The 16769-nt window shown below is 41.4% G+C and overlaps 1 protein-coding gene across 5 annotated transcripts in view; it reads left to right on the forward strand.

Moving 5' to 3' along the window:
- LOC125022645 (rho GTPase-activating protein 44-like) overlaps positions 1-16769 on the forward strand; it is a 72264-nt gene that overhangs the window by 3290 nt on the left and 52205 nt on the right. The gene's annotated exons all lie outside the window — the stretch shown is intronic.

Consider the following 16769-nt stretch of genomic DNA (forward strand, 5'->3'; position numbering starts at 1 on the left):
ACAAATGTGGCATGTTCTCAGAGATTCTTGGATCCACCTACTTGCTAAGCACCTCGACAAACTGTATGTAAGAGAAGCTGTTTCCAAGGCTGGTCAGCATCCTCACTCTACTTTTAGTGGCTCAAATCTCTGCACAGCACTGTATCTTGTGCATTACTCAGCCTCACACAGACTGCAGACAGAGGTGCTGATACAAATCAATGAAAAAGGTATTACTGCAGCCAGGGCCCGGCGCAGTGAGTTTGGCAGAGGCATCAGAAATCCCTCGAGGACATTTTCCCATTACGAAAAAAATTACTGGAATTGTGCCCTACTGGAGCTTGAAGGGACAACAGCCCTAATGCACTTGAACAGATAAAACCAACCAATTATTTGTAAGTATACAAACATAGAAGAGTATGTGTGTGTTACGCCAGGTGCTTGTTTATTTCACCTCGTCTGCCTCAGAGCCGGAGCATCAGAGCCCAGCGAGGCAGAACATCACCGTAATGAGTTCTAACCTGTATCATAAGAAGCAGAACAGCAGGAGCAATTAGTCATATTTAGAGGGTAGATTGGTGATATTTCCTCCATGACCTTGTCAGCCTGCATCACCTGGTTTATGCAGAAGGATGCAGACATCACATACTCCTGACCTTAGCAACCGTAGATTTAGAAATAAACTACGCAGGCCAAATGTTTTGAGACCGTTACAGGTGGTTCAGAGAATGTGATGATTATTGTTGCATAGCCCTCTAAAGGTATGCTAATATTCCCTTGTCATCATCTGAAATATTCCATTTATGTGAAATTGTTAAGAAGCAGACTGGAAGCAGTCATTAAACCAGGTAAACAGGCTTTGCATCATCTGCATGTTTTCTTAATCTGTGAATAATAATCTTGACGCTCAGAGAGCTGCAAGTTTCCAGAACGGGCCAACGGCAACAAAAAACACAAACCAGAAATAAAAACATTGTGATTGTTGTGTTATAGTGCAGATAATTTAAAAGTTAAATTCAGCCTCGGTAAACAGCTTTAATGACTTCAGTTCTTTGCATTCAAAGTGAAAGTTGTTTTTGCTGGAAAACAGCCAACTCTGGCAGTGTTTATTCCAGATCTGGAATAAATGATCAAGTTAATCACAGCTGTTTAAGCAAAAAACATAAAATAAAACAATAAAAAACTCAGACACCTGCACCAAACACGCTACTTGTGAACATAATGGAGCATTTGGCATCTTATCAGATATTTCCTTCAGGCGTTTGTGAAGACCAAAACCACAGCTAAAGATGAACTTACATTCATTAAGTAAACACAAATTCTACTCCAAAATAGTCTGACTGGAGTCCATGTTAATCTCAAATGTGATTAAAAACACACAAACCTGTCTATCTTCCAACTTCTGCCATCCAATGTAGGCATTTCTTCTGCAGTAGCAATTTAATGTATCAATGTACACCAACTTTAGCGTTAATGATGTGCAGTGAATTACAACCTTTTAAATTCAGCCTATGCAGTTATTATGGAGTAAGTATGGCCGGTGCATTCAGACGTTCCTGATTTATTATGTGTCACAGGGACTGCTTTCTAACGCACTGTCCCAGTGATCGGAGAAGTTAGATAAGACAAGATGATCCTTTATTTAGCCAACAGTGGAGAAATTTACAGCACTGCAGCAGCATACAGTGTAAAGACAGTAGAACATAGAAGATGAAAAGAAGAAATAAGCTTTTTAATATGTACAATTACAGAATTGGAAAAACAGATATGTCATCATAAATTAAATGATTGCACATGATGTCTCGGTTAGTTCAAGTGTTCCCTGAATTCATCTGGAAAGGCTCTCGGATAAAAGTACTTTTCAAGTAATGATTTGAAAGAGATAACTGAGTCAGCTGACCTGATTTCCTCAGGCAGATCATTCCACAGCTGTGGGGCCTTGACCATGAACGCCCCGTCACCTTTTGTGTTCAGTCGGACCCCAGACAGTAGAGCTTTCTTTGAGGATCTCAAGGTACGTGCCAGGCATATATGGTGCTAAAAGGTCAGCGATATGACGCAAGCTTTAATAGTATTCAGTGAGATCTTAAAATCGATTCCAAAAGATCCTGGGAGCCAGTGGAGATCTGCTAAAACCAAAATGATAGGATCCCTTTCGCTGGTTCTGGTTAAAAGCCTGGCAGCTGAAGTTTGGAACGTAAGAAGGTATAAAATTGATTTATTGCCCTAACAAGCTGTTACAGTAATCCAGACACAATGAAATCAAAGCATGTAAAATAATCTGTGTGCCTGTTAAAGGGTAAAATGGTCCTCAGATAGTAAAAGCAGCCACTGACAGTTAGCCAAACACTTTGAATGTAGTAGGATGGTTCTTTCTTTCTCTTTAATTTTCAAACCACCCATGCTGAATTCTTCTCTGGATCTTTACCTTAAACTTATCATGGAAAAGCGATCCCACATCTAGAATAAATGATCAAGTTAACATCAGCTGAGCTTCTGGCGTCACTCACACCCTCACGGCTGTTTTTGTCTGGAGGAGGTTAGTGTGTCACCACGTTTTTGTTTGGCATCGCCTCCCCGTACAAATGACACCTGTAACGCTTTCTACCCAACACCGCCTCCTAAACTGCAGCGGTGAATCAGTTCACTTCTGTTAGGATGTGAATCCACGATCTTTCCTAAAGTACGATATTTCTGAATCATTTGCATGGTTATTTAATTCACTATTAAGCTTGGAGCTCGTACCATGTTGTACTTATTAATATTCATGGACTTCTGATGGTTTTATTCACTGATTTTTGTCTGTACAGACTTTGGTTATAATAAAACAAGTTTAGCTAATGCACACTTTTTCTTTTTTTAATTTTTGCATATATCAGTGTAATTTAATATCCCAAGGCCTGTTAGAAATGTAAGTATTCTGTGTGTAAACACTTACGTACGTGCACATTGTTTTCCACTTAAACATCCTTTTTTTGGTGTCAGAGATATATTTGAGTTGCAGAAAAGGAAAATTTATCTTACGTCTTCAACTTTAGAGAGACAATCACCGCCTATAAACTCTGTCTTTACAGAGCGAGGAACAAATGCGAGCCTCCTGAGTCTGCCTTCAGGATGACATTGCTGCATTGCTCCAGTTAAGGATATAGGTCAAGAGAGGTTCAGACACAGTTAAATTCATCTCCAAAACAGTCAGCCTGCACCATTAATCCCGCGTAATGCTGCGTAAACTGCGCGACTGAATGAAAATGTGTAACTCTGAGCGAGCGCGTCGAGGTTATGGCAGGAAGGGGACAGGCTTAATCCTCTTTTGGCTCCGTCACCAATTGTGCAGAGTATTTTTAACTCGTCGTCTCATTCACATTTTTTTTTTTTTTTTTGGGACGGCGTTAAACGAATGAGGCCGGTTCTTTGACTTGAGGGTTTGTTGACGGGTTAAAAAAAGAATAAAAAAAACTCTTAATATAAAATATTTTCCCCTAGAAATCAGAAAATAGGCCCATTCAGTTACTTTGGGCTCTGCAGACTTGGCTGAAGAATGTGTCGGTGAGATAAGGCTGGAAAAGAAAATCTATTAAAGAGAAAAATGGATTTCTAATCTTTGTCATGAAAATAGTTTTTTTTTTTTTTTTTCTTTGTCGCCGTGTTATATTCAGGCTGCAGGTGACAAGACCTCAGAAAGTGTTGTTTGTATTTGATCAAACTTGTTCCATCATTTTGGAGCTAAAGCCATTTCCAGCTTTGGTGATTGAAGACAGGCCAGTGAATTCCACTTTATTTCAGAGCAGGATAACGGTGTCATTATTTTCATGCATTGTTGTTCTCCTTGGATCCTTGTTTTCTCCTTCTTACGTCCTGGGCTGCAGAAACAGAAGAGTGACTCGCTGATTGATGGATAGACCTGCGCGCCACGGACTCATGTGGATTTTGACACTTGCACGCTGTTGATTTGTGGGAGTCTTTGTTTAGTCTTCGTTCAGAGCTTTTCCAGCCATGTTTGTTAGGTTGTTAGGTTTGCTCTGAAATGCTCCTGACATCTTCTCAGACCTCCTGCTCCGGTCTGTGGCACAGTTTGGTTCTGAGGTTTAGGGAAGTAGGTGCATATTTAACTCTGCATTTTGTTGTTTTACTTTGATGATGTAGCTTTAAATCCTTGGAATGAAACCAAATTTCCAACATTGTCACTGTAAAGATTCACAAATTTTTAGATTAACTGTGCCTGTGGCGGTAAATACAGAAATTACTTAAACGAGTGGAAAAAAAATATTTAAAAAAAAGCTTCGATACCTGCACCAAACCTGCTGCTTGTGAATGTGTTGGAGCATTTGGCAGCTTAATATTTAGATATTTAGGAGTTTGTGAAGACTTGCATTAATCAACTAAACACAAATATGACTCCAAAAACACAATAACATCACTTCATGTTTGCTTGATGTGTTAGTAGACTTTAGTAGTAAGCTTTAAAGGTGATATAAATGATATATAAAAACTTCTTTATCTTCCGCCTTCTAATGTCCAAAGTAGCAAACTTTTTATTTCATCTGCGGCTGTTCATTGTATTTGTACCCTCCTCTAATCTCCCATGTAATTTTTCTTTTCCCTCCCTGCATGACTTTCAAATTTCATGTTTAACTCATGAGAAGCAGAAAGTGTTTGTCACGGAGTGTTTGTTACACACTCAGGGACTTTTATTTTTAAACTAGATTTGCTGTTATCTCCAGCAAACACAAGTGTGACCAGATCAACCTGAATTATGACTCCAAGTGTCGTGACAAAGGGAATTAATTATATAACCTTTTTCTGATGACAGTTGTTTCAAATCTTTGTTTTTCTGATTTCACATTCACATCGAAGCTCTGTAAAATTGTCTCTTGGCAAAATTGGAGAGATTCACTGCAACTTCGAACTTCCTGACCTCTATTTCTTCTACATTATTACTTCATTTTAATATTAACCCTTGAACTGGTGAAGTCTGCACCACTTTCCCGATTTAAGGATGTGGATGGTAGGGTGCAACGGTATGGGGTCTGGAGTCTCTCTGTTGGGAACTGGTTATAAACCCCTTCGCAGTTTGTAAACAGTGTGATGTTTTTTGGGGGGCAGGGCTTAGCTGGAGGCAAAACATCTCGAACACCATAGCCTGTAGGTTAGCATATTTCAGCGGACTGTTTTGTCAAGAATGGATGAGGAAACGTTGCATTAGCTCGCAGTTAGCATTAACATGTAACAAGAATCCCCTAAATAATGATTAACTTAATGTAATTTCAGTCACAATTTATTCTATCCCATAATGTTATACAGGCTGAAACTGATGATGCATTACATATTAATTTGACCTGATATGAAGAGTGTGCATTGTTGATGACTGTCTTACTCAAATCACAAATCAAAGTTGTCTACGACTGGCAGTCGCTGGTATGCGATAAAGTTAGTGTTTTTGATTTCAGCAGGACAACATTTTCACGGTTGACAGTGACAGCGTTTGCCTCAAGCTTCCTTCTGTTTTGGCCTCCAGCTAATGCTGTGATGTCACAGTGACGTAGGCCATGAAGGGGCTCTATTCTCCAGCAAACATCTGCTGCACCAATCAAATTTTCTGGTGAAGGACACAACAGTAACAGTCCATTTAGTTGGATTTATTTATAACATAGCAGCTCTGATTAGTCGTAGGACCATCCTCTTGAGGTATTTCTTTCTCTGTATTGGTTGAAACATGTCCCATAATGAAATCCACATGAGAGCTGAGTTTGGCTATGCCTCTATCGCAAAAAAGTCTCAGTATAATTATTTTTTGGCCACTCACTAGCTACCTAAACAGGGACAATATTCCTTCAACCGGATCAGTCACTCTGATCAGAGATTGTGCTGGTTCATGGACGCTAAATAGAAGAATGTAATCAGATAAATCACCATTCATTGGTGATAGAGCCGTGGGGCATCAAATCTACTGGAAATATAACAGAAGAACAATTGAATTAATTGAGTACCAGATGGTGACCAAGTATCTCCACGTCCCCAACGTTGCTGTTCACCAGGATTCCAGCTTCATTCTTCTTTGCAAACGCTTGAACAACTGGTTGTTTTTCTACCACCATGTTTTTGTCTTTCCTGGGAACTCATCACCTGCCATTTACCGTACGTGGAGCAATCATGCTCAGAAAGAATAGATTTATTCCAACCACAGAAAAACCGGCAGATCAAGTGTTTACACGGGTGATAGGAGATCAGATGATCAGAGGTTTAACACCAGCCCTCTACACCTGATTGAAAACTACTTCTGATCAGTCTGTTCTGACTGAGGTGGCTCCATTTTTATTTTTATTTTTTTTAATTCATAGTGTCCATGTACACAATAATGTTTGGTTGTTTGATACAAATAAATAGTTCCTATCTGGTATTATATTATTCACGTTACTACAAATGACTGCTTCTTAGAGGTGAACATAATTACTTTGAGGAGTTCTTTTGTTCGGCTGTCAGACTGCACTGCTAAAAGGTAATCAACCCATTTTGAACATAATTAGATATTCATGCTGCCTGGCGCAGTAGAGTAGAGATGAAATATGTTTTTCTTTTTCCCAGGGAGCAAAATGAAATAGCGAAGGTCAGTGCTAATGGTCGCCCAGCTGCCACGAGCCGAGAAGGTAAAGGAGCAGTAAGAGGAGCCGACGTGGATGACATTATGTTTACAGCGTGAAGTGTTGCATCTCTCCGGGCTCCTCTGAGGTGTTGATCTGTGCTAGTGGGAGTTTTGTTTTGAGCATCGTTATCTGTCGACGAGAGGAGACGTATGAGTGTGGAAATTATGTGTGTGGGCTCATCTTTGCGTCCTGGGTGCTCCTCATTAATCATCATTACTATCTTATTATCCGTTAATGAGGAATTCAGGCAAACGGTTGGAAACTGATGCATCCTAGCTTCACTCAGAGGAGTAGAGAAATGAGAAGATAATGGTTTCATGTACACTGACCAGGCATAACATTGAGACCCCCTTACTAATAGTGGGTAGGTCTCCCTCGTGCCTCCAAAACAGCTGTGACTCATCAGAAAATGGACATGGGCCTTAGAATGCAGATGTTGTGGATTTTTTTTTTGGATACACAATGACCCATGTTTTCTCCATTAGTTTTCTCGTGTCCTCATGAGTGGCTTCCTGAGCCGTCTGTAGAATTATGATGAGAAGGAATGAGATTCTTTCCATTTCCGCCTCTCCTGTTGTCTCCTATGTCCGCCTCAGTGCTCTGTGTGCTCTGTGCGTTTTCCTCCTCTGCCTCCCTCATGCTCATTACTCTCCTGTCTGTCCCGAGTCGTCTCTCTCCGTCCTCTTGGTTTGACATCTCTTGCAGCTTCTCATTCCCCCAGCATAAACTCTACTTTATGAAAGCGCAGCACCTTCTGAAATGATGCTTTGACAGCTCTGCCCTGAAGGTAATTAGCACACCAAGGAGGAGATGATATGCTGGGACGAAAATAGCCTCCTGTACCACAACGGCCGACGATGAGATATTCACCTCGAGCTCAGAGAACTGGAAAGTGGTGCATATTTTGGATTAAAATAGTTTTTTTTTTCTTTTTTTTTTTTTGCTGCAACTCTCTGTTCCTGTGTGTCCCCCCTCTGGGACATCAGGTTTTCGGGTGAAGTACACAGTCACCGAGGGAGATGTCATTGCCAGTGGAGCGTTATTGAAGTCACTGGAGTATGTTGATGGAGAAGTTGCTTCGGGTTGTGGCTGGGCCCCTGAGGAGCCGACAAACAGACGCGCATCCTCCACTGCGCTGCTTTTGCCGCTTGCCATTTAAAATGTAGTTCATATTGTTTCTAAAGACTAGAAATCAATCATCAGGGGGGGTTTTGACTGAAGGATGTTTGTGTAAGAATTTATTTTTCAGCAGTTCTTGAAGACTTCCGATGGATCTGCTGATCTGGCCTCTCTTGTAACATTCCTCTCTTCATGGCAGTGTATTTCCCCGACACTTTGAGGACAGTCGTGAGACGCTGCTGCTCCTCTTAACTCTTTGGCTGGCTTCGGGCGACGGAGCTTTTAAGAGATTTTAAAATCTGAATCAAGCCTCTTAGTAGATTCTCTCTGCTGGCTCACATTTTGCTCCACTTATGACTTGTAGGGTCGAAAGGTAGGAGACAGACGTGAGTGGGGGGAGTCGGGAGGGCATCGTTAACCCTGCGAACTTAAGGTTATTGGAAATTCCCACCTCGGAAAAGAGCAAAATTTCATCAGATCCGCAGCTTTAAAGACCGAAAGCAAAGACATTTGACATCCACCAGATCCACCAGATCAGAGAAAATGTTCCAGTTCTGCCTAATTACACAGTAAATAACAGTATTTCAGCCACAAGTCAGTGACATTCGCAGTATCTCAGTGGAAACTTTTCTTAAAATCTTCGGCTGCATTTCTGTCAAATGTGATGCAGCAGAAATGAACCGCTACACCCATTTTTTTGGTGCAGTTTTACTTGGAAACCACTAAAGGAAACCTTCTCGAATTGCAGCATAAAGAAGTAACTAAACATTAGAAGATTAACATGGGCTCCGGTTGTTGCAAGACTCTTGTGCTGCTTTGTACGAGTCATTGGGAACTTCCTTTGCCCGCAGCTTTCATTGTGCTTCAGAGCAACTTTTTGAACTTATTGTTCAAACCACAGAAAAAACTCAGATAAGATCAAGTGTCTTTTGGAGCTTGTCTCAGTCTGTTCTGAGGTTGTTGCATGAGGCAGTTTCACTCTGGTTATTATGTAGATGCAGTGAATGTTGACATGGACAGGATGGAAAGACGCTGGTAGTCCTGTGTGAATATGACCGCACGTCGCCCTGTGACACACCCGTGTTGTCGTGGCAACAGGGGTCCCTTAGTTCTGTTGCCGTTGCCCACCCAGCTGCAGCCACACTCCACCTATCCTGTGTGCCCAGAGCACGCGCCGTGAGCCGTCCTGGTGGAAACATTAGCTCACCTCGCTCCAAAACAGCCTGCAGACTCTGAGAGACCCTCGGCTGAAACCAGAGAGCCTCATCAACACGCAAGCAGACAGGAAATGACATCAAGGCCGGGGTAAGAGCGCGGCACTCCCAGAGCTCCCGGAGTATTTTTGCTGCAGTAATGGATCCTAATTGTGAGCCCGCTGTGGCAGATGAATTCCTCTGGAGTGACCGCATGAGACGCGCTGATGTCTCATTCGGAGCTGACGGGCTGAGTGTAGCCGAACGAGGTCCCGGGGAAAATGCATCACGTCAACATCCTGTCACTCCCTCATGCAAACAGGAGTTCTCATGTTGATGAGGTTATGATCTGAGTGGGCAGCTGGTAAACATTTCTGAACTGTGATGGAGTCGGCTCAAGGAGCTGCTGCTGCTGCTGCTGCTGCTCTCCTCCTCGGAGCAGCTGGGGGACACAGAGTCAGCTACTGTTGTTTGGCCTGATTTGATCTCTTATCATAACCATTTGCACTTGCATCTGGAGCGTTGTCTCTTATCAGGTGCAAATAGTTTTGAATCAGAAATTTAGCAAAGAGCTCAGTGCAAAAATGATTTAAGATGACGGACGTGAAAGCTTTTCTATCTTCGACCAAACCAACTGATCCCGCCCACAGGCACTTGAAAAATGCCCCATCATGCAAAGAGAGGAAAAACTCTGCATGCCATTAAGTAGCCCTCCAACCAATCCATCAGCATCTATTAGAACCAAAGTGATGGTCGTAGACTACATCGCTGTTAATCACATTAAGTCCAGCCCAAATGATGTGATTGGCTCTGCATATCTTTGCAGGAGCATAATTAGTTCCAACAGAGAAACTCAAAACCAGCTTCACACCGCAAAAGCAAATTGAGATGTATGTTTGTCACTTTCGTCATCTTTAAAACCGTCATGTGTGTTTACCTGAATTCAGCCGCTGACATCTTCATGAAACGCTCCTAGCTTCAACGGTACGGACGGTGAGATTCTAAAGAGTCGGCGCTCTGAAATGACCAGTTTATTGACGGAGTAGCGAGCTCCATCATCATTATTTACACATTATCTTGTGTAGCCAGCGCTCTCAGAAATGAAAGCTCGTTCATTTCAGCCCTAATGGCAGAGATGTCTCCACTTTTCTATAGTTAGTTCCTGCCGCCCTCAGAGAGGCCTTGTGTGCGCTTCCTCTCAGCAGAGGCTGAACGAGGAGTCGAGGCAGACGCAGCGTTTGTCGTTTTCATTTTCTGGCTTTACTGTTTCAAATTATATTCGTAAACTGAAAAGATGATACTTGCGCTGTTCGCACAAATGGTATATGGTTTCTGATAGCTCGGCGGATTTCTACAATAAAAGGAAATATTTTTGTGCGTGCGGGCAACAATTAACTTTCAACTTCAAAACATGAGCTTCTCAGCAGGTGAATGTGTCACCTGTGATCAAAACATTTAACGTTAATATCTACCTGTTGTCTACACTGATGACTTCAGCAATTTAAAGCATGTTACATCAGAACAGACTAATCAGAAGGAGTTTTCAGAAACATGGAGGCAGCAAAAAAGCTAGTAACTAGCAACGTTGGAGACGTGGAGACATCTTGGTTGTCTTCTTCTACTCGTTTAATTCAGTGAAAGGAGACAAAGTTGGGGGGGAAAACGCCTTCATCCTTCACATTCTTAACCTCGTCCTTTGCTCTCCTTATTCACTTCCTGCTTCTTTTTCTTCGTCTACTGCTCCCTCTTGTTCCTTTTCTTGGCCTCCTCTATTTTTTTTATCTTCTTCCTCCTCCTCCTCCTCCTTCTTCTCCTTCCTCCTTCTCTTCCTCCAGCAGCACCTCTTTGTCATTAAAGCCTATAGTGATTGACGTTTTGATGTAAACACACACATCTAATCAGATCATGTCATTAAACGTCCATGGAAACAGTTAATTCTCTGAACAGCATGACCTCAGTCAAGTTAATGACTCTAAATGTAACCAATCACAGTTTGACCCTTTCATTTATGTGGACTCGGCCTTGCCAGCTGTTTGAAGGTGTGGCCACAAACAGAGCCGTGTTACTCTCTTCCACTGAACCCGCTGCCTCGCTGCCACCACTCATAGCTGTGTCTGTTAAACTTTAATGGGAAGTCAAACCCTCAGAGCTCCGGTGTCACTGTCACCGCCTCGCCGGCTGCGGTGTGAGACGGGGGGCAGAGGTGAGGAGGCCCGAGTCTTTTAAAATGGGCGGGACTCTTGTTGACATTTGTTTGAATGTGGGTTATTTTTTGCACCGCAAACAAAGGCTGTTTGCAGATATTTCTTTTGAAAAGACATCATAAATCTGCAACAGGAAACACACACTAGATCACTACGTATGTATTAATCCGCCACTGAAAATAGTCCCCAGTAAAAAGCAGCATTTATTTCTGACAGTGTCCAGTAGGACATTTAGGAAATGACAAACTTGTTACAGAATGTATTTCTGCTTGGAACAGAAAGATGTTTGCCTGGAAACCACACCAACATCCTTACCTACCCACATATGTTTATGAGGTAGAAAGTTGATCTGACATCACTCCGTTGGAAACTGATTATTCTCCAGCAAAGATCTGTCGGACCAATGAAATTGTTTGGCTTCACGCGGAGATATAGTTATCATGAACATCATCTGAGCACCGTGGAGTTGGATTTCCTAACAAAGTGGCTGCCATCAGAGGATTGAGCTGTTTAGTGTTCACCGTCACATCCTTTGTAAAAGAAATATAACTTTTGTTGACACTGATTGATTGTTGGACTATCTAAAGGGTCGCAGCCTTTATCAGGGATGGACCTCCTCAGCCGTAGATCAGTTTAAAACGTTTTTCTGAAGGAGCTGCTAAGAGTACGGCCTGCTGACAAAAAGAAAAACTACATCTACTAGATCCAGAACGGGTTTACAGTATCTGCCATTGTTAAGTGAAGTAATTGAAATAATATGGAGGGACAGAAAAGGGTGTATGAGGAAATACAGTCAGAGCAGTCAAGTGCCTTCTGACTCATGATATTGGCGAGGGTGAGGCTAAAACAAAACAAACCAAGACAAGAAACACACGCACATACAAACCTTGGACAGTAAAGCAAAAAATACAAAAGAAAAAATGACCAATATCACATAGCAGCCTGATTCATAAATTCATCACTTAGGTCTCGCTAAGTAAGGGTGTCCGTGGTTTCTTATAGTAATTTAGTGCATTCATTCTGCTACGGTGCATTTGTTACATCCTAGAAACCAGTGTGGCTACAACTACCTGTTTCTATAACCATGTTTTTATAAAAAGGCAGCATTTCCCCTACAACATGCTGCCCGATCAACTTCTTCAACTCTTATTGGTTTGCACCAAAGCACCATTATTGTTTACGTTCGTGTCCCTTCGTGATATTACATGTTGAGTCGCCCTCATGCTGAGAACGTGACGTGACTCCCTGAGACACAAGAAGAAAGCAAAAATATAGCTTTTTATTCAGGAAAATGTACCCAAGAAAAAACTAGGATAAGTAACTTTAATCTTATCACTGGTTTGGAAATAACCACGTTAGATTACTCGTTACTGGAAAAAAAGTGATCACTGCTAGAAACAAAAACCATTTCAATGAGTCACATCTTCAAGCATTAAGGGGATGATGCAGACTTTCAGTTAAGTAAAATTCATTTTTTGGCTGCTACCGTACCCGTTTAGAGAGCCTGCTTACAGTGAGAAGGGAGGGTCGATGTCCTTTCGGAGGAACCAAAAATACCCAGTTTATAGTCCAGTCCAATATTTATTTTCTTAGAGAACCAGTTAAATATGTCGCTCCAGACGTTATCCATACACCTCTGATTTTAATGGCATCCTCATAATAATGATAACAATAATATGTGGTTCTATAAAATGATGCAGAATCCTTTCATTGTGGAGTTATTCAGGTGTGCCAGCTGAAGTTAATCTCCGGTCTCTGCTCCCCTCGTAAACTGCTCCAAAGCTGCTAATGTGCTATCTGAGCCTTTCAGTCCACAGCAGCTGTCCATAATAATTATCATTGGCTGAAAGTAGGTGAACCAATCGGCCTCAGATGAGATGCAAATGGATCTGCTGCATTTTTTTTTGGTCTGTTTGTTGAAGTAAACACACAAAGATGGGCCACAGTTATCATCAGTTTGATTTAGCTTTGCTTTTATTGTTTCAGTCTGGATACATTTAAAATGTCCTCTGTGTTGGTCCTGGATAAAGGTTGACTGGTCTCAAATGAGACACAGTGTTTGTGTATCATTGCTTTTTCAGTTATTAAACTAGTGAAGCTGTTTTTTTTTTTTTTTATGTTGAATGGTTGGTGTTCATCAACTAACACAAGCTCGTTAGTTGATGAGCTGCATCAATCATTATTTACAGGATTCAGTGAATGAACATCATCCTTTAATAAATCACTGTTAGTGTTATTGTTGATCACTGTATTTCCTTAACTCTACCAAGTTTTTTAGTGTTTGTTTTCCACACAGTATTGTTATGACCCATGTATCGTGTATTTAAGCGGTTCGTTACAGTAATGAGCCTACAGAGATGACTATGCACCAAGGTTTCCTCTGCACATTACCAGCTTAACCTATAAAGTATCTATGCAGAGTCTAGTACAACAACCCAGACTTAACAAAGCATTTAATCCATTGTTTATTTATTTTTTTTATGTTAGATATGATTTCCTGGTCTACTGGTAGATGATCTTGCTTAAGTAACATATCCCTAATTTATTTTGGCTGTGTAAAGCATTGCAACAAACCCACAACCGAGTTTCCTGCTGTGACCTGTGATCTGTTTACCCTCTCTTCAAAAATAAGTATTGCATAACAGCAGTCAGGAGCTCCATCATAAGAAAAGATGTCACCACTAATAACTCGATGCCTCTAAAAAATGGACTGTCATGCGACAGGGGTGCAGTTAGCCCCCATCTGGGTTCTTTTCAAGCCTCGGTAATTAGTTTGACTCCATTTCTCAGTCGTTTAGTTTAGGACACAAACCGAGATCAGGCGTTCAGCTGAGAAAACCCAAGGTGATGAATGATGAGTCATAAAGGTTAAAATCACAGTATAAATAGACCGAAAGTCAGTTTAAAGGTGAAACACCAAAAATTTGCATTGCTTCATAAAGTTATAATTATTTGCAGTAAACCAGAATGAATAAGCCATTTTGTGAATCAGAAATATAAAGAGATTATAATAAATTATAATAAGAATTCTAATAACCTAAAAATGATTAAGAGCTATAAACGTGTGCACCAGACTGTTGATTCACAGTGAGGTTGGCAATACTACCATCCTTACGCAATAACAACTCATTTTCTTTGAAGTATAGCTGAGAGCACGGTGCTCATTGGCTTATTAATTCCCACGTATATACGGAGAGGGATGAATTAAAAAACTGGCACTTGTTTTTTTCACTTGTTGAATCTATGACTCAGCGGCTGAGTCATAGATTAAAAGGGAACTCTTATAAGAGGAAACACCCCGATTCTACTGAAAAAAAATAATAATCCATCTTCTATCTAGAAACAGAAATAAAAATACCAGCTTAATGACAAGAGTGTTTTTTTATGGCTGTTTGATAGACCCACAGTTGTTTCTATTCAGACCTCAACTCCCCACCAGTGTTTTGGAACTGAAGACACATCTTCAAGAAATTCTACTTTATTTCAGCTTGCAAATCCAAATGTAGCATATCTCAAATTTTTCTACAAACATATCTTTGGATGACAGATGCTACTCAGTGTGTCCTTGTCTTTGGCCTTAAATTGGAGAAACTTAACTGACTCATGGCTGTGTTAAAGATGTCCTCATTGTTCGCAGCAAAGCGCTCTCAGGAATGACAAATCTCTGGTTCACTGACGCCCGTGTCGCTCCTGGGTTATAGATACAGTCTGTTCATGATGCATAGAGGCTCCGTGTCGCTCCATCCTGCAGTTTGTCAGCCTTTTGTGACTGTGACAGTGGCTGCGGAGATGATTTACTGTCTCTGTGTGTCATCACAACTTGGCTCCAAGGTCTTCCTCGGTGCACGGCGGCTGCATCGCTGAAGCGTTAAGTCATTATTGACGGAGGATGACCGTGAGGAGGGTGGTTGTGATAACTGACTGGGATGCCGTTGCCGTTTATCTGAATGTTGTTTTAAGGCGTTATGTTTTCTGCATGTGTTTAATGACAATTTAATGGACAGGAACAATTTGTGGTCATAAACCTGTGCAGCTGCTTTTATAAGTAGCATCTTGTCCGTATCTGTACAAAATTTAAACTGACCCAGTTTCTTGACCGGCTAAGTGGATTTCTATGTTTTTTGGTTTCCTGCGTTTCTCAGATGAGCTCAGTCGTCATAGCTCACCCCAGTGGTGAGTAGACAAATCCGTGAGCAGCTTCAGATGAAGTAGTTGATGGGAACTACTTTTAATGCAGCTGCAAATTTGTGGTGCTTTCAACAAACTTGATGAAAGTGTTGAGTGAACATCGTGTGCAGGTGTTTCCTCTTTCCCTCTGAGGTATAACTTCTTGATATTTTGACTTAAGCACCATTGTCACACTTTAAAGCTCTCCTGCCAGAGGTTTCTTGCCATCATTGACAACTTGTCAGACCTCAAAAATGATGCAGACTTTGTGTGCCCTCAATCTGATTCCAACATGACCCTGAAGGCATCACCATGATAACTGACTACAGAGCGACAAACTGCAGTCACCTAAACCTAATTTCTTTGTACCTCTTTTTTTTTGTGTATTATTTATCTCCATGAAAACATACCTGAAGTGATTCGTCTCTGTGTCATCGCCGTATCCACGCCATCTAAAGGTAAATGAAGCAGGTGATGATGACTCATACAGTTCTTTTGAATTGACTGCTGCTGTCATAGTTAACTATTTCAAGGGAGGTTTCCTACTGTGATTGATGAATTTGCACATTTCCACTGCTGTAGTTTAAAGTTTGTCAGCCCTTTGGGGCTTCTAAGCGACCTGGTGCCTCTAGTAGTTTCTTGCCTTTCATATGACAATCTACGAAAATATGAAATCCAAAATGTCCCTGAAGGCATCAGGATGAGAAGTCTTACAACTTCCTGAACTGACTCCTCGACTGTGTCTTTACGTCTCTGTGTCATCGCTGTGTCCACGCCATCTGAAGGTAAATGAAGCAGGTGATGATGACTCACGCAGTTCTTTTGAATTGACTGCTGCTGTCATACTAAACTATTTTAAGGGAGGTTTTCTACTGTGATTGATGACTTTGCGCGTTGCCATACTGCACACTGCTATAGTTTAAAGTTTGTCAGCCCTTTGTGTCTTCTTAGTGACCTGATGCCTCTAGTAGTTTCTTGCCTTTCATATTGACAAACTACAAAAATACGAAATCCAAAATGTCCCTGAAGGCATCACGATGAGAAGTCTTACAACTTCCCGAACTGATTCCTGGACTGTGTCTTTACGTCTCCTGGCTGTTTCCATATCCAGGCCCCCTGAAGGTAAATGAAGCAAGTGATGACTCACGCAGCCAGGCTTCCCCTCTCCTCCTTACTTGCCTCATCTCAGCTAAAACGTCTCAGGGTGGATTTCTGCAGCGTGTTCTGAGCCCACGCAGCTGACTGAAGCTGCCGTGAACACATATAATGGAAAATGTCACTTATGTAACACTGTAAACAGCAATTAGTTCCAGCACTGTGGACAACAAAGGTTACTGCTCGCATCCGCCGCAGTTTTCTCTCCTCTCCTGCTTAAAAGCTTAAATTAGAGCTCACATTAGAGCACTTCACTTCATTCACACGCATGACTGAAGATATTAAACTGGTATTTACAGTATGTTGGAAAA

This window comes from Mugil cephalus, chromosome 16 (assembly GCF_022458985.1).
Source record: "Mugil cephalus isolate CIBA_MC_2020 chromosome 16, CIBA_Mcephalus_1.1, whole genome shotgun sequence".
Classification (NCBI taxonomy): Eukaryota; Metazoa; Chordata; class Actinopteri; order Mugiliformes; family Mugilidae; genus Mugil; species Mugil cephalus.